Raw genomic sequence first — 26,398 nt, forward strand, 5'->3', positions numbered from 1 at the left:
GGAGTTCTCCTGTCTCAGCCTCCCGATTAGCTGGGACTACAGTCACACGCCACCACGACTGGCTAATTTTTGTATTTTTAGTACAGACAGGGTTTCACCATATTGATCAAGGTAGTCTCAAACTCCTGACCTCAGGTGATCCACCCTCAGCCTCCCAAAGTGTTGGGATTACAGGCGTGAGCCACCTCGCCCGGCCTTTTTTTTTTAACTGTGTGTTTTTTTTTTTTTTTGAACCAAGCAGGTGTATTCTGGAAGAAAATCAGACACCCTCCCTGGTTAAGAATTAGTTAACTATAATGTATTGGTGAGTTGAGTTTGTAGTCTTTTGGTGGGGGTAAAAGGGCCCTCAAAGTCATAGCAGGTTTAGTTGTCCAGCCTTGAAGAGTATTTGATTTACTCTTTAGCTTTTTCAATATATATTTTTTATTATCCCTTGGGTGCCATTGTTGCTATTGAGAAACTGTCAGCATAATTGTCCTTTCTGTAGACAATCTGTCATTTCTATCTGGTGGTTAAATTTTTTTTTTTTTTTGTCTTTAGTGTCTTGCATTTTCACTGGAAAGTGACTAGGTATAGATTTCTTATTATCCTACTAGCAATTTTTTGTGCTTCCAGAAACTACAGCAGTTTTTGGAAAAGTCTCAGCAATTATATCTTCAAATATTGCCTCTTTCTCATTTTTCTTTTCTTTCCCTCTTGAATGGTATTTAGATATGTTGGACATTCTATTCTGTCCTCATGTTGCATAACTTCCATTTGATATATTCAATTTTTGTTTCACCATGCTACATTTTGTGTATTCACAGTCCTCTTTAGTTGATCTAATCTGCTATTTAATTCATCCATTGAACTAATTTCAATTATTATGTCTTTTATTTCTGCAGATTCTGTTTGATTCTCTTTAAAATCTGGTCTTATAAAAAATTGTGGTAAAATACATATAACATAAAATTTACCATTTTAACCATTTGAAAATGTACAGGTCAGTGGGTTATTTTTTTTAATTAATTAATTTATTATTTTTTTAAGACTGAGTTTCGCTCTTGTTGCCCAGGCTGGAGTGCAGTGGTGTGATCTTGGCTCACTGCAACCTCTACCTCCTGGGTTTAAGCGATTCTCCTGCCTCAGCCTCCCGTGTAGCTGAGATTACAGGCACCTGCCACCACACCCGGCTAGTTTTTGTGTTTCTAGTATAGATGGGGTTTTGCCATATTGCCCAGGCTGGTCCTGGAACTCCTGGACTATTCTATTCCAAGTTACTACTTCCTGAGAGGGGCACTGGATGTCCCCCTTGGAGAGGGAATCACCTTGGATTACCATCTTTAAATCTTAAAGGGATTTTTCTCATAGGTATTTTACTTAAGTATAGACAAATAATTTAATCATCCCATAGTGTATCCACCATATTTGTGGCTTGTAAAAGTTTTAAAAGTTGGGCATAAGTAGCTGATAAGTTACAAAAAGATACAAATTTCAATAAGGTAATTTTAGTTAAAGTGACAGGAAATGGGGGTGCATTTTGAATAGAAAAACACGGAACTCCAAAAACAAGACAAAAAACCATGTTATTTCCAAAGAGAACATCTCAGTTGTGCAGAAAGAATTAACATAGCAGGCCTGATTGAGACTGATATGCTTAGCGAGGTCTGCTTGCAAGGTTGGCCCTTGGTTAGCATCTAGGAACTTGGATTTGGGGAGGAACTTCTGGCCTCAAGTGATCCGTCCACCTCGGCCTGCCAAAGTGCTGGGATTACAAGCGTGAGCCATCGCACTTTTCATACTGTTGTGTAACCATCCATCACTACCATATAACCATACATGACCACCATCCATCTCTAGAACTCTTTTCTTCTTCCAGACTGAAGCTCTGCATCTGTTAAACTGTAATTCCCTGTTTGCCCTTTTCCTCTAGCCCTTGGCAACCACATTTTACTTTCTGCCTTTATGAGTTTGACTACTCTAGGTTCCTCATATAAATGGAATCATATAGTATTTGCCCTTTTGTAACTGGCTTATTTCATTTAACTTAATGTCTTCAAGGTACATCCGTGTTGTAACGTGCAGGAGAATTTCTTTCTTTTTTTTTTTTTTTAAAGGCTGAATGATATTTAATGGTGTGTATATAGCCCATTTTCGTTATCCACTCATCTCTTTATGGACTACTTTGCTTGCTTCCACTTTTTGGCTATTGTGACTAATGCTGCAGTGAACATGGGAATGCAAGTATATCTGAGTTCCTGCTTTCAATTCTTTTGAATATATATATACAGAAGTGGAATTGTTGGATCATACGGTAATTCTATGTTTAATTTTTCTGAGGAACCACCATACTGTCTTCCATAGTGGCTTTACCATTTTATATTCCCACCAATAATGCACAAGGGTTCTAGTTTCTCCATACCCTCACCAACATTTGTTATTTTCTGTGTTCGTGTGTATTTTAATAATAGCCATCCTAATGGCTGTGATGTGGTATCTCACTGTTTTTTGTTTTTTGTTTTTTTTTGAGACAGAGTTTTACTGTGTTGCCCAGGCTGGAGTGCAGTGGCGTGATCTCAGCTCACTGCATCCTCTGCCTCCTGGGTCCCAGTGATTCTCCTGCCTCAGCTTCTTGAGTAGCTGGGACTACAGGAATGCACTGCCATGCCCGGGTAAGTTTTGTATTTTTGGTAGAGACGGGGTTTCACCTTTCACCTTGTTGGCCAGGCTGGTCTCGAACTCCTGACCTCAGGTAATCCGCCTGCCTCAGTCTCCCAAAATGCAGGGATTATAGGCATGAGCCACCATGCCTGGCCTCTCATTGTCATTTTGATATGCATTTCCCTAATGATTCGTGATGTTGGACATCTTTTAACAAGTGTTTATTGGCTATTTGTGTATCTGTTTTTGAGAAATTTTTAAGTCCTTTGCCCATTTTTGAATCTGTTTGCTTTTTTGTTGTTGACTTGTTGGTCTTTGTTTTATAGTGCCATTTTCTTCTTACTATCATTACCCTCTTTTTTTCTTTAAGCATATTAAACACAACATATTTGTTTCTGAGTAACCAGTTATTCCCAAATTTAGCAGCTTAAAACAAACAACATTTATTCTGAGTGTCAGAAATCTGAGAGTGGCTTAGTTGGGTGGTTCTAGCTCAGGGTCTCTCACAAGGTTCCAATCATACTGCTAGCTGGAGCCCTTGTATTCTTCAGTGGATTTTAATTATTTGCAGAAATATGAAGTGTTTTGTGTGTAGAGTTTTAATTTGTGTGTAAATAGTGTGTTGATACCTTAAAAATTGTTTTTTAGAAATCTTTATTCCATGTTAGCAGAAATTATATGATACGTAAAAAAATCATTTTCAAGCCTCCATCAGTAGTTTCTCAAATTTATCTTTGATACCCCTGGCTCTTTAGAAAGCACTCTGCTTAATGTTCATGATTTGATTGTTGACGTTTAGTTCAGTGAAGTAGTTTAATTTCCATAAAAACTTCCTTTGCCCTTTAGGAAACTATTAAGGATGATTGATTTTTCAGTTACTAAATTCGTGCTCATGTAACAAGATTCTTGAAAGAGGTTATTGTATTTGAAACACTGGAAATGGTATTTGTCCAAAAAAAATGTGTTTCTACCTTGCAGGACCTTCACTGTAGTCAAAATTATGAAATTTATAAAAACTAATATTAACTCTGTTTTGACCATCGGAAAAAAGATATTTAGGTGAGATTATAAAAAAGTGAATTTATTATGACAGTTTGATTAGTAAGTCAAGAAACTGTTCCTCACCAGTCCACTAGGGGATACTCCAGTACTTAGGAAGAAAATTCAGTTGCTGCTATCACTTAAAAATTAGGCCAGGATTGAGACCATCCTGGCTAACAAGGTGAAACCCCGTCTCTGCTAAAAAAATACAAAAAATTAGCCGGGCCACGTGGTGGCGGGTGCCTGTAGTCTCAGCTGCTCAGAAGGCTGAGGCAGGAGAATGGCGTGAACCTGGGAGATGGAGCTTGCAGTGAGCCGAGATCGCTCCAGCCTGGGCGACAGAGCGAGACTCCGTCTCAAAAAAACCCCAAAAAACAAAATACAACAACAACAAAAAATTAGGCCAGGCACGGTGGCTCACACCTGTAATCCCAGCACTTTGGGAGGCCAGGGAGGGTGGATCACTTGAGGTAAGGAGTTCAAGACTAGCTTAGTGAACATGGTGAAACCCCATCTCTACTAAAAATACAAAAAATTAGCTGGGCGTGGTCGCAGGCGCCTGTTATCCCAGCTATTTGGGAGGCTGAAGCAGGAGAATTGCTTGAACCCAGGAGGCCGAGGTTGCAAGTGAGTCAAGATTGCGCCATTACATTCCAGCCTGAGTGACAGAACGAGACTCTGTCTCAAAAAAGAAACAAACAAAAAATTAAATCCCACTTGCTTACCAGAAAAAAAAAAAAAAGCAGACATTTAGGGCTGGTTTGAGTTACTGATTTGACAATAATATTCACCTTTAGAAAGAGCCTAGTACATTTTTAAAGTTTAGAAATTTTGTGTGACTTCATTGGCCACTTTTTCTGGTAGTGTTGCCACAAATTGACTTCTTTGAGCACTTTAGAAAAACTGATTATTATATTTTTTTCTTGATACATGAAAATTATGGTTCTCATTTTTTTTTGCAAGTTGTGCCCTTTTTTGGAAATTCAGAAAGGCTGATATTTGGTGTGAGTTTGTTATAATTTTCTCCATCATACCATGTATGCTGTTTAAATGTTTACCTTAGAAAAGTATGAAATATGATATGACCTTTGATATAGACAACAACACAGAAGATAATTCATTCTGTTACCAAAGATATTTTAAGTTTAATGTTATCTTGATTTCTTTCTAGTAGTTTAAGTAGTAATTCAAATAGGCATAATACAGTGCGACTTAATGCTTTAAAGAAAAAGATGTAAAAAGTTCTGTACTTGAAATAGCAAAATTTTAAGAAAATAATTCAGACTCTTGTATTTATTAGGAAGAAGTTATCAGACTTAATGTTTCAGAACATACTTTGATTAACCAAAATTTATTAATTTACTTTTCCTAACCTAGTTTTAAAATTTTTTCTGTGTGATATGATTGCACAGTTTTTCTGCATGCCATGTGTTTCATTCTTTTATGTCTGTCACATAAGTAATTAAAGGTTAAGTCAATTGTCAGATTTAACTCAACCTGCTTGAGTTAATTTACTTGATTTTTCTGGTACTTACAGGTACAACAAATGGGTGAATTGGTGTGCCATTATGACAACATGACTTGGAAAATGGAAATTCAGGCAGTGTGGGACAAGAACAAGGATATTTATTTGTCCAGTGAGAATAAAAGTGGTCTAGGATTTATTGAGTTTGTTGTAATTTGAGCTTGAGTGTTAATTTTATAGGATGTTATGGAGATACAGTGTTGGTGGAAGGGTTGCATTTGACATTCTCTTATATTTTTTGGTTTGTCTCTGTCTCCCTAATGAAATGAAATAGGAAACAGCTAGAGAGTGGTGGGATATTAGTAGTTGTGCATTTGGATAGATTGACTAGCGTGCTCAAGATGCCAGCCATATCTACCTTTGGTAGAGTGAGAGCCAAGGTATTCCTGTGGATTGTTTTTCGTAACTAAATCTATAACTACTGAGTATAGAGTCCCTGCTATATACAGTGACTAACCAAGGAGTGAAATATGATTGGTTCAAATATTTTGTTATATTTTGACTGTAGGGGAATGGTAAAATGTCACAAAGTATCAGTTACTCTTCTGCTTTATACTTTGTTTGCAATTAAATGTATTTTTCTTAAAGAGAATATAAAAGCAAAAGAAAAACCATTTGTAATGCTTTTGCTTAGGTCCAACCTTAATTTTTATATGACAGTTTCCAATTGATTGTCAGATTTTTTGTCTCATTTCAATTGAGTAATTGTTCCATCTGTCATTTGACATGACACAGACTATTTCTTAGTAATTTTTTTGAAAACTCTTTAGTGATTTTTAAAAACCTCTACAGAGTGTTGATTATTTAAATGATAGCAGAATATGTGTATATAAAGTAATTTCAGAGGCTGGGCAAGGTGGCTCATGCCTGTAATCCCAGCACTTTGGGAGGCCGAGGCGGGTGGATATCACCTGAGGTCATGAGTTCGAGACCAGCCTGGACAACATGGTGAAACCCTATCTCTACTAAAAATACAAAAAATTAGCCGGGTGTGGTGGCACATGCCTGTAATCCCAGCTACTTGGGAGGATGAGGCAAGAGAATCGCTTGAACCCAGGAGACAGAGGTTGCAGTGAGCCGAGATTGTGCCTTTGCACTCCAGCCTGGGCAATAAGAGCGAAACTCTGTCTCAAAAAAAAAAAAAAAAGGGATTTCATACAGAAAGATTAAGGTTCTCATACTATCATACAACATCTAATAATTTAATATAGAAGAGTTGGAAAAGTATATGGCCTTATTTGATTTTGAAAATTAAGCGCAATAATCTATTACCTTATAGCTGGCAGAAATCAGTGCTTATTCTTTCTAACTTTGGGTTTATAATCCTTATCCTTTGTGATGTAGTAAGAATATAAAGTACTGGGAAGACCATTAGTCTAGTATTGGTCCATGAAGGATTTCATTACTGTCATCATTCTTCATTCTGGGTTTTCTTTTCTGAAAGTGACCTTCTTCCTGTGGCCTTCTTGGCAGTTGAGAGGACCACTGTTTTCAAGAGAACTGGGAGTGGCTTCCTATCTAAATAGGGACTAGCTGTGGTTAGAAGGGGAAGTGGGAAGTGGCTGGATCACTGCCTCTACTTTTTCCTGTTCAGCCTTTTTTCTTCTCAACTCCATTACCAGGCCTAGGACCTTAAATTCTGGATATAATGGACCATATCCTGGAATATTGTTTTGTTATGGCAACTTTGGTGACAGAATTTCTTATAACAATGAAACATTATGTGATATTGTGAAATATATATTTGGTCTTTATTCCGTTTCCTGGCCAAAAAAAACCTCCTAAAATTCTAGGACTCTCCCTAGTGATTAGAGCATCTTTTGTATGCTAATGAGATGACTGGAGGCTGGGGACCCCTAGATAGCTTCAGGATGGGGACTGGTCGCCTGAAAGACTGAGGAGAGGCAACTGAGGAGAGGCATGATTAGAAGGTTGGGGCTTTTAGCACTCACCCTCTCACCCCCCAACCCCACCGCACCCCCCCACCCCCCCACCCCCTACCCCCCACCCCCCATGTCTCTCTGGAGGGGAGAGAGGCTGAAAGTTAACGTCATCAACAGTGGCCAGTAATTTAATCAACTATGCCTATGTAATGAAGCCTCCACGAAACCTAAAAGTACTGGGTTCAGAGAGCTTTGGGATAGCTGAACACATGGAAGTTCCTGAAGGACTCCGCTCAGCCCCTCTTCTCCCACACCTTGCTCTGTGTATCTTTTTATTTGGTTGTTCATCTGTATCTTTTGTAATATCTTTTATAATAAATGAGTAAACGTATGTAAAGTGTTTCCCTGAGTTCTGTGAGCCACTCTTGCAAATTAATCTAACCAAGGAGGGGGTTGTGGAAACCCCAGTTTATTGCCAATCAATCAGAAATGGCATCTGAAGTCTGGGACAGTCATGTGGGCCTGAGCCCTGGACTTGTGGAATCTGACACTATCTCTAGGTAGATAGAATTAGAATTGAGTTAAATTGTAAGACACCCAGGCTGGGCCTGGTGGCTCAACGCCTGTAATCCTAGCACTTTGGGAGGCCGAGATGGGAAGATCACCTGAGGTCAGGAGTTCGAGACCAGCCTGAACATGGAGAAACCCCGTCTCTACTAAAAATACAAAATTAGCCCGGCATGGTGGTGCATGCCTGTAATTCCAGCTACTCAGGAGGCTGAGGCAGGAGAATTGCTTGAACCTGGAAGGCGGAGGTTGCCATGAGCCGAGATCGCGCCATTGCACTCCAGTCTGGGCAACAAGAGCAAAACTCCGTCTCAAAAAAAAAAAAAAAAAAAAAATGGTAAGAGACCCAGCTTGTGCACTTCTGTCTCTAGGTAGCTAGAAGTGAGTTAAATTGTAAGACACCCAGCTTGTGCACTGCTTGCTTGGTGTGTGGAGGAAATAACCCCACACATCTGGTGTTAGAAATACTGTGTTGAGTGGTGAGAGTAGGCCAAAACACTTTGGCAAAATGCTTTGGGGTTTTGTTTTTTCTATCCTCAGACTCCACTTAGCGTTTGGTAGCTGTGTCACCCTTTATGAATGAATAAATGAATGTACATAGCGACTTCCTAGTGACAAGGCGATTGCTAATTAAGATGTAATATTATACAAGAGTAGGGAACATTTAAGAAAGTAACATTTAACTTCTTGTGCTCTGAGAAATTCCTGGAGAATCTTATTAAAATACCTTAGAACAGGGCAGGGCGCAGTGGCTCATGCCTGTAATCCCAGCACTTTGGGAGGCCAAGGTGGGCGGATCACCTGAAGTCAGGAGTTTGAGACAAGCCTGGCCAACATGGTGAAACCCCGTCTCTACTAAAAATACAAAACAGCCGGCCGTGGTGGTGCATACCTGTAATCCCAGCTACTCGGGAGGCTGAGACAGGAGAATCACTTGAACCTGGGAGACGAAGGTTGCAGTGAGCCCAGATTGCACCATTGCACTCCAGCCTGGGCAGCAAGAGTGAAACTCTGTCTCAAAACAACAACAATAACAACAACAAAAAACGCCCGAGAACAACATGAAGATTGTCATGTTTTTGCCATTAGTGTTCCACATCCTGAGAATGCAGAATTAAACTGGAAAGTTAATGTAATTCAGTCATTGTTATAACCTGTTAAATTAACATGTTACATTTTGTTTAATTTTGAAAAATTAACTCATTAATATAGTTCAAGATTTAAGGGGTATACATTTAATCTCCCTATATTTCTCTCCCTTTAGCCTCTTCTCTAGAGGCAATCAATAGTCTCAGTTTAAATATACTTTTAACATTTATTATTTAAAGGACTTCTTTGGTGTGTATGAATAATTAAAGTTGATAACATGGATTCTAGAGTCAGACATTTTAAATTTTCATCTACTCAACAGTTACTGAGCATCTACCAGGTAGTTTCTTGGCACTGGAAATCCAGCACTGAACAAATCACAGCTTTCATGGAAATTACATTATAGTGGGTGGAGACAGGTGCTAACTAAATATTTATTTACTATATAATGTGATGATTAGTGGTAGGGAGGAAGATAGTCTTGGGTAAAGGGAGAGAGTGATAGTAGAGGTGCTGTTTTAATTTTATTTTTTTTGAGACAGAGTCTTGCTCTGTTGTCCAGGCTGGAGTGTGGTGGTGTGATCTCGGCTTACTGCAACCTCTACCTCCCGGGTTCAAACAATTCTCCTGCCTCAGCCCCCTGAATAGCTGGGATGACAGACGCGTGCCACCACGTCCCGCTATTTTTTTTTTTTGTATTATTAGTAGAGATGGGGTTTCGCCATATTGGCCAGGCTCATCTCCAACTCCTGCCCTTAGGTGATCCACCCACCTTGGCTTCCCACAGTGCTGGGATTACAGGCCTGTGTCACCATGCCCAGCAGATGTGCTGTTTTAGATTGGGTGGCTGGGGAAAGCCTCTGATGGGGTAATGTTTGAGCAGAGAATTACTGAAAGAGTCAAACTTGTGGCTTTTGAGATAAAAACGTTTCAGGAAGAGGACCATCAAGGGCAAAAGTCTGGAGACTGTATTTACAGTAGAGGTGTATATCCTTCCAGAATGGCAGAAGAGGCTAGACTGGCTGGAGAGGAAGGCTGAAGGAGAATGGTAGGGGATAATATATAAGAGGAAAAAGAAAGTAAAAGAATTGTGTGGGAGTAGTGATGGGGATTGCTGATGACTGGTTATGTAGGGTTTGTATACCATAATAAGGAAGTAGGATTTTATTCTGAGTGAGGTGGGAATCTTTTGGAGAGTTTAGATTTATAGGGTTCAGTCTAGCTGATTTGTGGAGAATAAACTCTTAGGGACAAGGGTGAAAGCAGAGAGATTAGTGATGAGTCTGAAATAGCCATAGAGTATACAACACTGTACTAGATACAGTGAGCTTTATCAAATTTAGTTAGTATTATTTCTTCCCTAGATTTGACTTTTACCCCGTGAGGAATGGAGGTAAGAAGTAAAAATGAATTCATAATGAACATTTATATTTGTAAATGATAACTTTAGGAATTAAACTCTGGAGGGATTCAAATTTGTACAGATCCCTTATTTCAAGAAATATGGTAAAATTCCCCAAAGAAACTCTGATACCTTTTATAGTTATATTATAGCATACAATAATTTTTTTTTCTTAGGCCTTCCAAAAAAGGCTGTGTTGCACAGTTTTGACAAATTAAATATTGGGTACTATTTTTTCCTCTCCATTTTGACTAGATGACATTTGAATTTGAAACTTCTTTGGTTTCTCCAATGTATATCAGAGTGCTGGAAAGTATTTAAAAGGCAAAATCCTTAGACTTTAAGCAACCAAGTTGCTAGTGATGAAAATAAATGGAATATAAAAATGTCAACTTGGAAAATTTAAACTGACAGAATAATATGCTTGAATTTACTGGCAAACCTGCTACATCTGGTATTGCAGAAAGGAGGTGGAATGTGGGAAATCTGAAATTTGAGGATCTCAGAACTCCTAATACCTAACTGGGTGAATGAAGGCCCTTGAGTCAAAAATGAAATCACATGTAAGAGAGACAAAGAGACCAGACATGGTAAAAATGTAGAAAATGGAAAACCAAGGTGGACACTGAAAAGTACACTATAAATGGTAATGGGGCCAGGCGTGGTGGCTCACAACAGTAATCCCAGCACTTTGTGGGGGCAGGCGGATCACTTGCAGTCAGGAGGTCGAGACCAGCCTGGCCAACATGGCGTAACGCCGTGTCTACTAAAAATACAAAAATTAGCCAAGCATGGTGGCATGCACCTGTGGTCCCAGCTACTTGGGAGGCTGAGGCACAAGAATTGCTTGAACCGGGGAGGCGGAGGTTGCAATGAGCCTAGGTTGCACCACTGTACTCCAGCCTGAGTGACAGAACGAGACTCTGTAAATAAATAAATAGTATTGGAAACAGAAGAGAAATGGGAAATGAAAGTTAAGTGGAAAGCCCGGCATATTGACAAAACTTTAAATAAATATTTGAGGGATCCAGTCAGGTTTAAGGAAGAAGTTGAGGCCAGGCGCAGTGTCTGAAGTCAGGAGTTTGAGACCAGCCTGGCCAACATGGTGAAACCCCGTCTCTATTAAAAATACAAAAAAATTAGCTAGGCATGGTGGTGGGTGCCTGTAATCCCAGCTACTTGGGAGGTTGAGGCAGGAGAATCGCTTGAACTCAGGAGGCGGAGATTTCAGTGAGCCAAGATCACACCATTGCACTCTAGCCTGGGCAACAAGAGCGAAACTCCCTCTCAAAGAACAACAACAAAAAAGAAGTTGAAATGGCTGATAAACCCAAACACACATGCTCAAAAAGAATTGTGAAATAAATTCCAAGGCTAGTATACATTACTCATTAAGTAGTTGTAGCCCAGAAGAGGGCATTGCTGATTTTTTTTTTTTTTTTAAGACAGCGTCTCCCTCTGTCACCCAGGCTGGAGCGCAGTGGTGCCATCTCGGCTCACTGTAACCTCTGCCTCCCAGGTTCAAGCGATTCTCCTGCCTCAGCCTCCTGAGTAGCTGGGATTGTAGACATGCCCCACCATACCCAGCAAATTTTTGTATTTTTAGTAGGGACAGGGTTTCGTCATGTTGTCCAGGCTGGTCTTGAACTCCTGGCCTTAAGTGAACTCCCCGCCCGGGCCTCCCAGAGTGCTGGGATTACAGGTGTGAGCCACTGCGCCTGGCCCATTGCTAATTTTCTCTACTCTCAATTTCTATTAATTTGGTTTGCTTGTCTAGGCTTCCTAAAATAGGACTTATAAAAGTAGCTATTAAGTATTTCAAGTCAATGGTTTAGAAGGTAATTTTTTAAATTAAAAAAATAGTATTACAGAAGTAACTTTATCCAGGGAAAGCATTGTATATTCTTATTAATAAATTCTCATTATATATCTTCATGGGTTTTTATTATTGCTATAATCTTTATGTACAGCTACCTCTTTTAGTCAAAAACAATATAATGCTACCTTTAACTCAAACTTATGTACTTTTAATTTCTGTTTAAAATACGAAAATGTAATATGGCATACCTCACTTTGGGTCATGGAATCATAAGATGTTTGAGCTGAAATAAGTTTTTTCCTTCGTGGACACATTTAGTTTTATTATAACAAAGCGACTTATACAAAGCAACTTGTACACTTTTAACTTTTAAAACTGAGCATCATCTTTCCTTTCCAGTGAAACAAAAAGAAAATTAAAAAAAAAAAAACAGGGTGAAAATTACAATAGAGAATGTCAATTCCAAATAAGATAGTACAGGTTTTGCTGATTCTCCCATTGAGTGGTAGGGCTCAAGTCATCATTAGGAGAGAATTTATTTTAAAAGTATTACCTTAAACTGCAAGGATGTCTGTCAGACATCTCAATTTAACATGCCAAAAGAGAAGCCATGTTGTCAAAATGCCCGCTTAACCCACCCAAACATCTCAAATCCACCCTTTGCTGACCTTCTCTAACCCCATTTTTTAAAGTTTTCTTTCCCCCTTTTTAAACAAGAGAAAGTAGACAGATGCATATTGGTAAATGCTAACTGTCCATATTCACAAAGAGACACAGTGTACTATCTGAGTCCAGTATACAGAGAAAGGAGGAAAAGCTAGAATTCTGTGTACTACTGCACAGGGGCCTAGCACCCTCCAGCTTCCAGCAGAGTGAAGGGAGCAGGTTTTTCTTTTTTCCGACAGAGCTCGGTGGTGGTGATTCCATATAGTTTTTGTTCAGACAGGAAGGGATAAAAATGAATTTGGAACAGAAAGGGGTAGAGACTCTTTTCCCATAATATTCTGCTCAAGGTATTTACCCCCCAAATAAATTGAGAACCATGGTGTATAGAAAAGAGACCTCAAGAACAGGGCAAGTGAGCCACAAGAGGGGGGAAAAAAAGACTGCAACTTGCTCCCAGGGACTGGAGAAAATTTTAAAAAGGAAGGTTGAATCCATCAGTGTTTATTAGTCATCTTCTCCTTCATCCTACTGTCCTTTCTTCCCTTTATCATCATCTTCATCTTCTTCCTCATCCCCTTCTTCATCAATATCTTCTAATCCTTCCTCTTCCTCCTCCTCCTCCTCATCTTCTCCTTCTTCATCATCCATATCGGTAACCAAGTAGTACTGTAATGGGATGGGACAAATGTCATCTTTGATGAACTTTCCTAACTTATGAGCACCTGCATCAGAATAGTCAGTAAACCAGATAAAGAAGCTCTCTGGTGCCTCATGCTGCCTCTTCTTGCTGGCTTTATTCTGTGTTTGACTTGACTGTTTCATCGCATCCTTTCCAGCTTTCCATTTGATTTCAGTGGACTTTGAAGATGGAATACCACTCTCATGCAGATGAAATTCGTTGAAGATAACTTTATTTTTAAAGGAAGGATTTTCATCAAAATAAAAGTCTATTCTGTAACCTGACTTAGTATCTTCAAATTCTGTCACTTCAACTTTGGTCAGATAATGCAGTGCCTCTTTGTCCTCCTCCCTAAGCAGTGCAGACACTTGAGGATGGTTGACAAACGTTGTAACCCCAAAACTTGGAATTTTGGCGATCAGTTCTCACCTCTTCTGAAAAAAATGGCTGACAGAGTTTATTTTCTGTTCTGCTTTCAGAATCTCCTCCCTCAGTTCATTAAGCCTGTCTATTTCATTTTGTACTTCATCAATATGTTCAGTTGCTTCCTGCTGTTCTTTTTCTGTCTTCTTCGGCAAGTCTAGAGAGGCTGATGATGTCTCTTCCAGTCTCAGAACAGGAGGTGGTCTTGGTTTCTTCTTTTGAGGTGGGAGTGGAGACTGGCATTTAGGGGCCATGCTGCTAGGAAAGTCCAAAAACCAGACCAGAAGTCTCCTTGCTCATCAGGAAGAAGCTCAGAAAACTCTGAAATAATTTTAGAGTGATCTTTTCCCCTTCTCCTTAATTTTACAGATGAAGAAATGGAAACATAGTAAAATTCCCATATCTAGTTATGGCAGAGAAAAGACCAGAACTTTGGTCTTCTGGCTTCTGGTTTAGTGCTCTACAACGTTTTAACTTACGTTTATATTATAATTTTTTTTTATCATTTCAGTTGTACGTGAACAAAAACAGGAATTATCTTTGTTAGATTGTTGCTTTGTGATTAATTGACCTGAATTGAGTGATTTTTGCATACATAGAAAGATGCACTCTTTTTGTTGAGAAGGTTAACAGCCTTGTGATTGTTTTCCTTTAAGTGAAAATCAACCTGTACTTTCTAGGGATACATATTTATCTAAACTTTCTAATGTTTTTGTTGTTGTTGTTATAAATTTAAGTGGTACAAGTATAGTTTTGTTATGTCGTGGTGAAGTCTCTGGGCTTTTAGTGGAACCATCACCTGAATAATGTAAGTCGTACGCATTAAGTAATTTCTCATCCCTCACCTTCCGCCCCACCCACTGAGTCTCCACTGTCCTATTCTACACTCTGTGTCCATGTGTACAGATTATTTAGCTTCCACTTGTGAGAACATGCAGTTCTCTATTTGGGAGGCTGAGTAGGAGATCATTTGAGCCCAGGAGATCGAGGCTGCAGTGAGCTGTGATCTTGCCACTGCACTCTGGCCTGGGTGACAGAGTGAGACACTGTCTCAAAAACAAAAACAAAAAAAAAAACTTAGCTGTTTGTTAAATCAAGAGCCCCATTGATTCTTACCAGCAATACTATGACAATCCATTTCCAGTTTTCTGTACCTCAAAAAAAAAAATACTGATATCCTAAAATATTCCTAATATCCTAAAATATTCCATAAATCAGATATCTTACAAAGCCAAACCGGTCCTTCTTGTTAAAATTAATAAGGTTCTATAAGCTGTTAACCAAAAAAGTTTCCACTAACACTGCATACTTAACTATCCTAAATAAATTTAAATATGCAAAATGTTAATTCAAATCAAAATAATAATAAACACAACCATAAAGCTAGCAATTAAGATTAAAAGGTTTATGAGTGTCTATCAAAGGATAAATGGATAAACAAAATGTGATATCTGTATACAGTGGAATACTATTCAGCTATAAAAATGAATGAAATCATGTCTTTTTGTGGCAACATGGATGGAACTGGAAGCCATCATCTTAAGTGAAACAGCTCAGAAACAGAAAGTCAAATACCCTGGAAGATCTTCTCTGATTACTTTAATTTTCTAAGCCAGGTCATTGGCTTAGTAAGAAAGGAAGCTATTACGAGTTTGAAAAGAGAGGAGAGCATATAATTGTCTAGAAAAGTGGGAAGGTGAATGGACTAGAGAAATACAGTACGATCACCAGGCAGTGTTAAGGGCTCATTTGAGGCTAAAGGTTCTGAGTTAAAAGTGAGGCCAGTCAGCTTGGTTTTGTGCTTTTTTTCTCCAGCCACTTTCACTTTAGGAGTAGGAGAATAGTTGAATTTACCCAGCTTGTGGTTCTGCAAAGTGAGTATGTCCAAGTGAGAGAGGAGCAAGTGATTATAATGATGGACCATGGAACTTAAGCTGGTAAAGAGAGGAGAGAGGACTTCACAGGGTAAGGAACAGTGAAAAGATAGTTTGAAGATAGGCTGGGTGCGGTGGCTCACACCTGTAATCCCAGCACTTTGGGAGGCCAAGGCAGGTGGGTCATGAGGTCAGGAGATCAAGACCATCCTGGCCAACATGGTGAAACCCTGTCTCTACTAAAAAAAAAAAAAAAAAAAAATAGCCAGGCCTGGTGACATGTGCCTATAGTCCCAGCTACTCAGGAGGTTGAGGCAGGAGAATTGCTTGAACCTGGGAGGCAGAAGTTGCAGTGAGCTGAGATCATGCCATTGCATTCCAGCCGGGGCGACAGAGTGAGACTCTGTCTCAAAAATAAAAATAAAATAAAAATTAGAGATAGTTCAAAGATAGAGGTCAGTAGGTGGGGTCACAAGATTATATGAATTCATGTATTAGAAAGAATGAGCTGGAAATATAAAACATGGTGTTCAAAAAGAGTTGCATGAAATTGAGATTATTGAGAGGGTGCATTAGAGTGTGCTGAGTTAGGGTTACATTTAGCTCTTTGCTTTTCACAGCAACACCATGATATAGATGGTGTAAGCATCATTAAGCATGTTTCATAAATGAGAAAACTGAAGCTCAGAGAGGTTGGGCGGTTTTCCCAAGGTCACAAAGCTGCTGATAGGCTAGCTATTTAGGACTCAGATCTCATTACTCTGATTCTCAATACTCACTCCTCTACCATACTATATCAGTTTTCTGAAAGTTAGTAACTTATTTCCCTATCTTTGCACCTAGATTGCAATCTCAAGTTAAAACTTTTGACAAATATACATTACCAAAATTATTTTCCTCTTCAGAAATCTTCAGACTCTAATCTTAGGGCAATGTTGGAGGGATTTACTGCCACTATTTTTACCTAGCTGGTCTTATTGAAAACACACATATATTAGAGGCTTAAATATGATAGTTTTGTTTAAGCTCCCTTTCATAATGGGGCTTAAGGTGGGTGGAAGATGGAACAAGGAGGAATGTACTGTTCTTTCAGCAGCATGCCTGGACAGAGAGCTGTACTGTTAGAATGTGTCCAAATCCATGTGTATTCTTTTTGGTGGCAGTTTGCACCATTGTAAGTCTAAAGGATAGTTGGTTATTGGATGTTGTCCATTTGGGATATGATTCTCTTCTTTTCCCCCAATGAAATAATCATCACGCTTTTTGCATTTTTGCACATTTAGCTTTGTGGTAGGGGGCGGACTTGGAAGAATTCTTTAAATGTGAAGGAAGAATGGGAGAGTTATTATTAAATATACTCTGAACTGATCTTTATCATTTTAAATGACAGAATAGAAAAATGTTTCACCTAAATTTCAGATAATTTTTTTCTTTTAAAAATTATTTTAAATTGTGATAAAATAAACACAACATAAAATTTACTTTGTTATCAGATGTTTTAATATCCTCTATTATTATTTTGTTGGTATAATATTCTGTTTAAAATATGAATAGTTCCCTGGAGGTGACCCTTATGCACCTTGGCCACAGGAACTCTCTTTCTTCTCTGTTATTTTTCTGTTTCCTACCTGCTACTGGTACTGGACCTTTTTATTCCACTAGTGAAGTCTGATGATAGAACATGGGGGTAGAGAGGTGGTAGGCCTTAGCAGCAGAGTCTCATGCAGTATCTGTGAAACATGGGGCATATCAGCTCCTTCCTCTCCTCTAGAACCTTCGTGGCAGCTCCTCAGAGGGAACGTATAAGAAAGCCTGAGTCAGGGTGTATACAACTCTGATCTTGTTGCTTCCTTGCTTACCTACCAGCTTTTATTGATTTCTTACCATCTTTAGAGTGAGGTCCAAACTCCTTAACAGAGCATCCAAGGCTTTCATAATTTGGTGCATTCCCAATCTCATACATGCTCCTGAGGCTGTAGCCATACTAAAGTACAGGTGGGCCTGTAAATATAGCCTGTCCCTGGCATATAGTAGGTGGTCCAGAAGTATTTCCCTTTTTTTTTTTTTTTTTGAGACAGGGTCTCATTCTGTCACCCAGGCTGGAGTGCAGTACCCAGGCTGGAGTGCATGGCTCACTGCAGCCTCAACCTCCCTAGGCTCAAGTGATCCTCCCACCTCAGCCTCCCAGGTAGCTGGGATGACAGGCATGTGCCACCACACCTGGCTAATTTTTTTTTTTTTTTTTTGTATTTTTAGTAGAGACAGAGTTTCGCCATGTTGTGCAAGCTGGTCTTGAACCCCTGACCTCAAGCTATCCCCCTGTCTCGCCCTTCCAAAGTCCTGGGATTACAAGCATGAGCCACTATGCCCAGTCAAGACATATTTCTTGAATGAAAGAATATAGTATTAATATATATCACAGTTGTACTATTTTACATGCTAACTTGCTTTTATTCAGTGGCTAATTCTTGAGTTTCCTTTAAGACTCAGGTCAAGAATCCTCTTTCAAGAGGCCTTCTCTGCTTTTTGTGTATCCTAGTAGACACTCTTGCTCTGTGATACCAAAAACATTCAGGCCATATCTCTGTATTATAATAGCTGATTTACTTTTTTGTTTTTCCTGTATTTAGTACATGAGGTTCTTGAGGGCCAGGGACCATGTCTTATTTTTACCTTAGTACCCCCTAACTCTGGGCCTGTTCTTCCTAGGTACTTTCTATTACCAAAAAAAAAAAAAAACCCTTTAAGATAGCTGTTGCTCTTGTTTCCTAATATTTACATTATATAATGTTATATATTGAATATCTCTGGCTTTTAAATTTTATTTTCTTGCCTTTTCAAGGTCAAAATTGCTTAGACACTTGACTTGTGAAATAATCAGTATTCCAATGAGTATAAATCATGACAGTCATAATTAGTATAATTTGATTGCCTATTATGGGATTGGGACGTTGGGTAGGAAGCTTAGAATTGCAGAGTTAATCCTCATGTGGAGGAATTCTCTGAGCACTTTAAATAATTGGACAACATTATATAAGCCTTACCCTTTTAGGTCTGAGTTTTGCACATTTTAAACTGGTGACTCATTAAATTGTATTCCTGCTTAGGATGTAACTATCGTTAATGTAGTTGTGTTTCCTAATTTCCACTGTTTTATCAATGCTCCTTTTCTTTTATACTCTGACGTCAAAAGTTATGTAATCTGGGTATTCCTCAGATTTAATGACTTGGTTAGTGGGTATTAACATTATTCATTCCTATAAGAAGGCATTATTTTAGATGTTCTTCCTTTTCTTGAGACAGAGTCTTGCTCTGTTGCCCAGGCTGGGGTGCAGTGGTGTGATCATGGCTCCTCAACTCACTGCAACCTCCACATCCTGGGTTCAAGCAATTCTCCTACTTAAGCCTCACGAGTAGCTGGGATTATAGGCACCCCCCCAGCCCACCACACTCAGCTAATTTTTGTATTTTTAATAGAGGCGGGGTTTCACCATGTTGGCCAGACTTGTCTTGAACTCCTGGCCCCAAGTGATACACCTGCCTTGGCCTCCCAAAGTGCTGGAATTACAGGCATGAGCCACCATGCCCGCCCAATGTTCTTACTTTTTAAAGTCCAGATCTTGATACTTTTGCCATAAGTTTTTATTCTCCGTTCCTAATTTTAGTTATAAGGTCTTTTAGTTGAAACAGTGGACAAGGAAACTATAAGCTTACTGAAAATGCCTTGGGTTTCTGTAGCATGAATCTGCATACTCTAAAGATTTCTTACACAAATAATTTTTTTTTTTTTTTTTTTTGCAGCAGAGTCTTGCTCTGTCACCCAGTCTGGAATGCAGTGGCGGGATCTTGGCTCACTGCAACCTCCGCCTCCCAGGTTCAAGCAAGCAATCCTCTTACCTTAGCCTCTGAAGTAGCTGGGACTGCAGGTGCATGCCACCACACCCAGCTAATTGTTGTAGTTTTAGTGCAGACAGGGTGTCATCATGTTGACCAGGCTGGTCTGGAACTCCTTACCTCAAGTGATCTATCCGCCTCAGCCTCCCAAAGTGCTGGGATTACAGGCGTGAGCTACTGTACCTGACCACTACAAGCTTTAATATGGTTGTTACTTTCAGTAGAATTTTGGCATGTTGGAACTTGAACCTTTTATTACCAAAATTTGTGTGTTCCATTTTATGTAATTATATCCCTGCAGAAATATTAGTATAGGCATATTTACATAGCACCTTAAATGCATAGCAGAATGTTTTATACATACAATGAGTAGGGAGACCAGAGTCTTGGATCCAGTATTGTGGGTATTCTATTAGAAGTCTATGATGCCCAAATGGACCATAATTCATTAAGGAAAAGAAATTTTAATAGCAATTTTTCCCTTGGTTACTGATGACTGAGGTATGAGAAGTTCTTATTCTCCAACCAAAAAGCTACTTTTATACTGGTTTCATAACCTCTTAATACATAGTCTAACTGCAGAAAAGGACTGTCCACTTTTTATTCTTAAGTATTTTAAAAGTTGATTTTAGCACCTGTGGTTTCCCAGATAGTCCCTGAAATACTAGATTTACAAAAGAGGTAACTGTTTTACCACCCCCAATTAAATGAATTAATTGTTATCGAATTAAATGAATTAATTGTGGTTAAATCCCAGGTTCCTTAATCTACTGTTTCTTGAAGTTTTGTTGGATAAGGAAGAAACAGTAGTAACAACTGACTGCCCTTCTGAATGCTGCTGTTAGTCCTAGGGCAAGATGCTCCCAGAAACAATCTCCTTGAGGATGACTGTAGTTGGAGGGGGATGGTATGCCACGACTATTCTTGGAACCTGACTTGGCTGTTTCTGTGCCTCTTTGGCAGAGGCCAGAAGGGCTGGGTTGAATCTCGGGGCATCTTTGGAATAATCAGGATGCTTAGTGTAGCAGCCTGGCTTGCAACTAGGGTTCAGTGGTCTGACAGTGTTTGTTGGCTTGTTTTTAATCCCTGTTCTTCTTGTCAGAAATAGGAACCTGCTCCTCACTTGCTCATCTCTCCTAGGCTAGGGTGTTAAATTAAATCTTTCTCTTCCATTGATTCATTCACTCTCTTAAGTGTTGGACATCAAAAGCAAGGTTTTATTTAAAAAAAAAAGTGTACCTGTTTATAGTTTTCTTAGGATAAGAAAATGTAACAACACTTGGCCGTGTGTGTTGGCTCATGTCTATAATCCCAGCACTTTGGGAGGCCGACGTGGGTGGATCACCTGAGGTCAGGAGTTGGAGACCAGCCTGACCAACATGGCAAAACCCCATCTCTACTAAAAATACAAAAATTAGCCAGACATGGTGGCGGGCACCTGTAATCCCAGCTACTTGGGAGGCTGAGGCAGGAGAATTGCTTGAAACCTGTGAGGCGGAGGTTGCAGTGAGCCAAGATGGCACCTCTGCACTCCAGCCTGGGTGACAGAATGAGAATCTGTCTGGAAAAAAAAAAAAAAAAAAAGAATATGTAACAACACTAAAAACGAATACTGACTGCTGCTAATAAAAGCCTTATTATTTTTGTTTTCTTGAATAGCACTTGAATATGCCAGATATTTACCTTCAGCTCCCAAAGTGAGATAATCTTAAATAGAACTTTGTAACAACCTTTTATGCATATAGTTAAAAAGGAGTGATTGATTTTGATCAGTTTCTTAGAAACTTTTAAAAAATTTTTTGTGGGTACATAGTCGGTGTATATATTTATGGGGTATATAGGATATTTTAATACAGGAATACAATGTATAATAGAGTATCCTATTAAACATTGGGAAAATGGGGTATCTATCACCTCAAGCATTTATTCTTTGTGTTGCAAACAATCCAGTTATACTCTTTTAGTTATTTCAAAATGTATGGTTAAATTATTATTAACTAGAGTCACCCTGTTGTGCTATCAAATACTGGATCTTATTTATTCTATTTTTCTGTACCCATTAACCATCCCCACCCTCCCATCGCCCCCACTAACGAACTCGTGACTGTAGAGACTGTGGTAAGAATGTGTCTACTTGGCCAGGTATGGTGGCTCGCACTTGTAATCCCAGCACTTTGGGAGGCTGAGGCGGGCGGGTCACTTGAGGTCAGGAGTTGACACTAGCCTGGGCAACATGGTGAAAACCCGTCTCTACTAAAAATACAAAAATTAGCCAGGTGTGGTGGCACACACCTGTAATCCCAGCTACTTGGGAGGCTGAGGCAGGAGAATTGCTTGAGCCTGGGAGACAGAGGTTGTAGTGAGCCAAGATCGTACCACTGTACTCCAGCCTGGCTGACAGAAGGAGCCCTCGTACACCCCACCCTCAAAAAAAAAAAAAAAAAAAACAAAACAAAACAAAAAGAAGAATGTGTCTACTTGTCTAGCAGTCCAGCATGCAGTCTTCTTTGTTAATTTGCTTCATCATTCCCTTTCATCAGCCTTTAGTCTCACTGCCTAGGGCATGAGCTCACATTCTCATTTATTAGACTTACAAGACAGTGGCATGCCAGACAGTAGCAAAACCTCCCTAGGATATCTGTCTGCTAAGAGACTAAAATTAAGAGCTAGATATTTTCTCCCTTAAGGACATCCATTTAAGGAGAGTGGTTCCCCCACTATCCTACCCCGAAAGTAGCTCATTTATTTCATTTAGGTAACTTCAGACTTGTCTGTTGTAATATTCTAATTAAGCCTTCAGATGTTAACTAAGCTTTTATTATTGTGAAACATTCTTGGCAATGGAAGTCTGGTCTCTGCCAGTTCCAAGTGACTGGTGGTGGCTTTTCTGTTCTGGGCAGGGCAGGGAACAGAGGACCCATTCAGGGGGACCAGGGAAAAGGGTAAAGGAGCTGGCTGAACAACTGTCAGCCTGGTCTAACATCTTGCCCCTCTTTATTTTCTCTCTCTGGCATTGACATCCTTTTGCTATTGTGACTATGTTTGGTACCTTACTCATTTCTGCTAAAAACATAACTAACTCATCTTTTCTCCTGTTTTTGAAATAAAAAGTGCTCTAAGAAATTTCAGCTGGGCATAGTGGCTCGTGCCTGTAATCTTAGTACTTTGGGAGGATGAAGCAAAAGGATTGCTTGAGGCCAGGAGTTCAGGATCAGCCTGGGCAACATAGCAAGACCTAGTCTGTATTTTAAAATATTATTTTTTTAAAAAAACTAAAAATTCCACAGGGGAAAGACACTAAAAGGTCAGGGGATAAGCACCCTTTTATATTTTTCTACTTTCTTCTTTTTGCTTAGAACCAATAGAATTATTATTATTATTATTATTATTATTATTATTTTTTTTTTTGAGACAGAGTCTCTGCTCTGTCACCCAGGCTGGAGTGCAGTGGCACAATCTGGCCTCACCGCAACCTCCACCTCCCAGGTTCAAGTGATTCTCCTGCCTCAGCCTTCTGAGTACCTGAGATTACAGGCGCGCGCCAACACTTTGAGGTCTCAAACTCCTGACCTCAAGTGATCAGCCCACCTCAACCTCCCAAAGGGCTGGGATTATAGGTGTAAGCCACTGTGCTCAGCCCCAATAGAAAATTTGAGGGGTATAAAAAAGTTGTAGAAGGTTTTAAGACTGTGCCTGGGCTGAAGTAATATGAAGTAGTAGTCATTCATATATACATACATACACATATATATACATATATGTGTATGTATGTATATATGTATGTGTGTATATGTGTATACACACATATGTGTATATATGTGTATACACACACATATGTGTATATATGTGTATACACACACGTGTATATATGTGTACACACACATGTATATATGTGTGTGTATATGCGTATACGCACACATATATATATTTCAAAGTATTAGCCTCCCGAGTAGCTGGGATTACAGGCACGTGCCACCACGCCCGGCTAATTTTTTGTGTTTTCAGTAGAGACGGAGTTTTTCCATGTTGGTCAGGCTGGTCTCGAACTCCCGACCTCAGGTGGTCTGCCTGCGTTGGCCTCCCAAAGTGCTGGGATTACAGGCATGAGCCACCGCGCCCCAGCCTTACCAGTATATTTGAAACCTTTTTTTTTTTTTTTTTGGAGACAGAGTCTTGCTCTTTCGCCCAGGCTGGAGTGCAGTGGCACGATCTCGGCTCACTGCAGCCTCCACCTCCTGGGTTCAAGTGATTCTTCTGCCTCAGCCTCCTGAGTAGCTGGGACTACATGCACACACCACCACGCCTGGCTACTTTTTGTATTTTTAGTAGAGACGGAGTTTCACCATGTTGGCGAGGATGGTCTTGATCTCCTGACCTTGTGATCCGCCCACCTCGGCCTCCCAAAGTGCTGGGATTAAAGGCGTGAGCCACCACACCCGGCCAGAAACCATTTTCTTTTTCTTCCAAGTAACAATATCATACTTCAGGGTTTTCTTGAGACGGTAGGTGGCATTGTAATTATTCCTTTAAAAAATTTTTATGTTTTGCTTTTATATAGTCACATCCAGTCAGTGTTCAAATCTCATTCTTTTTCAGCTTTTTAAATTAATATCCAGGTAAGATCTACACATCACAATGATACATTTAATAATTGATATAATACTTAATAATATGTCCAATGGAATTGATCCATTATCTTAAGTCTCTTTTGACCTGTAGATTCTCTGCCTAAAATAATTAGCTTGGTATTGTTTGGGGCAAAGTAAATTGTTATTCTAAAAAGCTATTAAAAGCCTTTCTGGCTGGGCATAGTGGCTCACACTTGTAATCCCAGCACTTTGGGAGGCCAAGGTGGGCAGATCACAAGGTCAGGAGATCGAGACCATCCTGGCCAACATGATGAAACCCCGTCTCTACCAAAAATGCAAAAGTTAGCTGGGCGTGGTGGCATGTGCCTGTAATCCCAGCTACTAGAAAGGCTGAGGCAGGAGAATTGCTTGAACCAGGGAGACGGAGGTTGCAGTGAGGTGAGATTGTGCCATTGCACTCCAGCCTGGTGACAGAGCAAGATTCCGTCTCAAAAAAAAAAAATACAGCCTTTCTAACTTTAATGTTTGTGGCTATGTTATTCTAATTGTATGAACTATTTCCTAAAACATACTTTCAAAATACTTCTTGATAGTTTTGGAAGAATGTATGTGGAATGAAGACTTTTCTGTTAACTTACGTTTTGTTTTTTGTTGTTGTTTTTTTTTTTTGAGGACGAGTTTCACTCTTGTCGCCCAGGCTGGAGTGCAATGGCACGATCTCTGCTCACTGCAACCTCCGCCTCCCGGGTTCCAGCGATTCTCCTGCCTAAGCCTCCTGGGTAGCTGGGACTACAGGTGCCTGCCACCCAGCTAATTTTTGTATTTTTAGTAAAGACAGTGTTTTGCCATATTGGCCAGGCTAGTCTCAAACTCCTGGCCTCAAGTGATCCGTCCGCCTCAGCCTCTCAAAGTGCTGGGATTACAAGCGTGAGCCACTGTGCCTGGCCGACCTTATGATTTTTAATAGTTTATAGATACTCAGATAGGGCTTACTGTATCTATATTTTACAGTGCAAAGTACCACATAATATTCTGGGTGGACATTTGTCTAACCCTGTTAATTTAGTATCTTCAGAAGAGATTTGCCGCTTTTAGGCCATATGTATTTATAAGAGGGATAGAATAGGCTTTCTTTCATAGTTTGAGGAATATCAGCAGTGTCTCCTTGCCTTCTTGTTAATGCCTAAAATTCTCTTTTTGAGGGAAATTGCTTTTATTTTTAACTTTGTATCCTATTAAGATATAAATATTTCTATGGTCAGGGAGATTGAGAACCATTTTTTCTATATTAACATCTTAGTACAAGTTATTTATCAGATTATCTTTACATTCTAAGGCTCTAGAGCACAGACCTTGCCCTGGATGAATAAACACCCTCAACCTTTAGCTCCTGTGTAGGTAAAATAAATTGAATTCATTCTCTTTCTCCTGTTACCACTCAGCAATCAAAGATAAAGTCACTTCAGTCTTTAGATTGAAAAAGACTGACTTAGGACAATGTGCATGCACATACACATTTGCATATGTGTGTATACAGAGAGTGGTAGAGGTATCATGAAGGGTTAATAGATAGTAGGACAAATTCAGCAAGAGATCAGTAAAAGAGGGTGCCTGCCAATCAAGGCCTACTTTATAATCTTCCCTAGGATAAGACATAATTAAGGAATTTCCTTTTCTTTAAGTGTAGCATATACCAACTTTTAATTCTAGTCTTTGCTATTTGAAAATGTTGATAATCTGTTATTTAAGATTTTTAAAGTGAATTTATTTGCTTTGTATTTTGCCATGAATTATTTTGGGCTCTAGCTGTGTGACTACCTTCAGTAAGGACAAATGTATTTATTTGTGGTATACATTGGGATTTTTTCCGTTTTTTCCCCCTTTTGTTCTTGGGGAAATATTCTAATCAATAAGAAACGCCTTTGACCAATGGTTAAATGGTGGTTAGTTTTGAGTTTTTTCTCCCATCAATGATTTTATTCCTTTTCAAAAATGAAGAAATAAATTAGGCAAGAGTTTCCTGGATACATGAAAACATGGACATGAAAAGTCAGGCTAGTCGTGGTGGCTCATGTCTGTAATTCCAGCAATGGGAGGCCAAGGTGGGAGGATTGCTTGAGACAAAGGGTTTGGACAACAGAGTGAGACCCCATCTCTACAAAAACATAAAGTAATTAGCTGGGCATGGTGGCAAGTGCTTATAGTCCCAACTACCTGGGAGGCTGGGGTGGGAGGATTGCTGGAGCCTCGGAGTTTGAGGCTGCAGTAAGCCATGATCATGCCACTGTACTCCAACCTGAGCTGTGA

General features: G+C 39.5%; 1 protein-coding gene, 1 non-coding gene and 1 pseudogene across 7 annotated transcripts in view; 1 reads left to right on the top strand and 2 right to left on the bottom strand.

Annotated features, from left to right (window-relative positions):
* ABL2 (ABL proto-oncogene 2, non-receptor tyrosine kinase) overlaps positions 1-26,398 on the top strand; it is a 126,825-nt gene that overhangs the window by 31,838 nt on the left and 68,589 nt on the right. The gene's annotated exons all lie outside the window — the stretch shown is intronic.
* On the bottom strand, positions 1,217-1,314 carry LOC112131344 (small nucleolar RNA SNORA67). Its single transcript, XR_002913438.1, has one exon. It is a non-coding gene; the product is annotated as a small nucleolar RNA SNORA67 (small nucleolar RNA).
* On the bottom strand, positions 13,137-13,988 carry LOC100438784 (protein SET-like; annotated as a pseudogene).

Source organism: Pongo abelii, chromosome 1 (genome assembly GCF_028885655.2).
Source record: "Pongo abelii isolate AG06213 chromosome 1, NHGRI_mPonAbe1-v2.0_pri, whole genome shotgun sequence".
NCBI classification, from domain to species: domain Eukaryota; kingdom Metazoa; phylum Chordata; class Mammalia; order Primates; family Hominidae; genus Pongo; species Pongo abelii.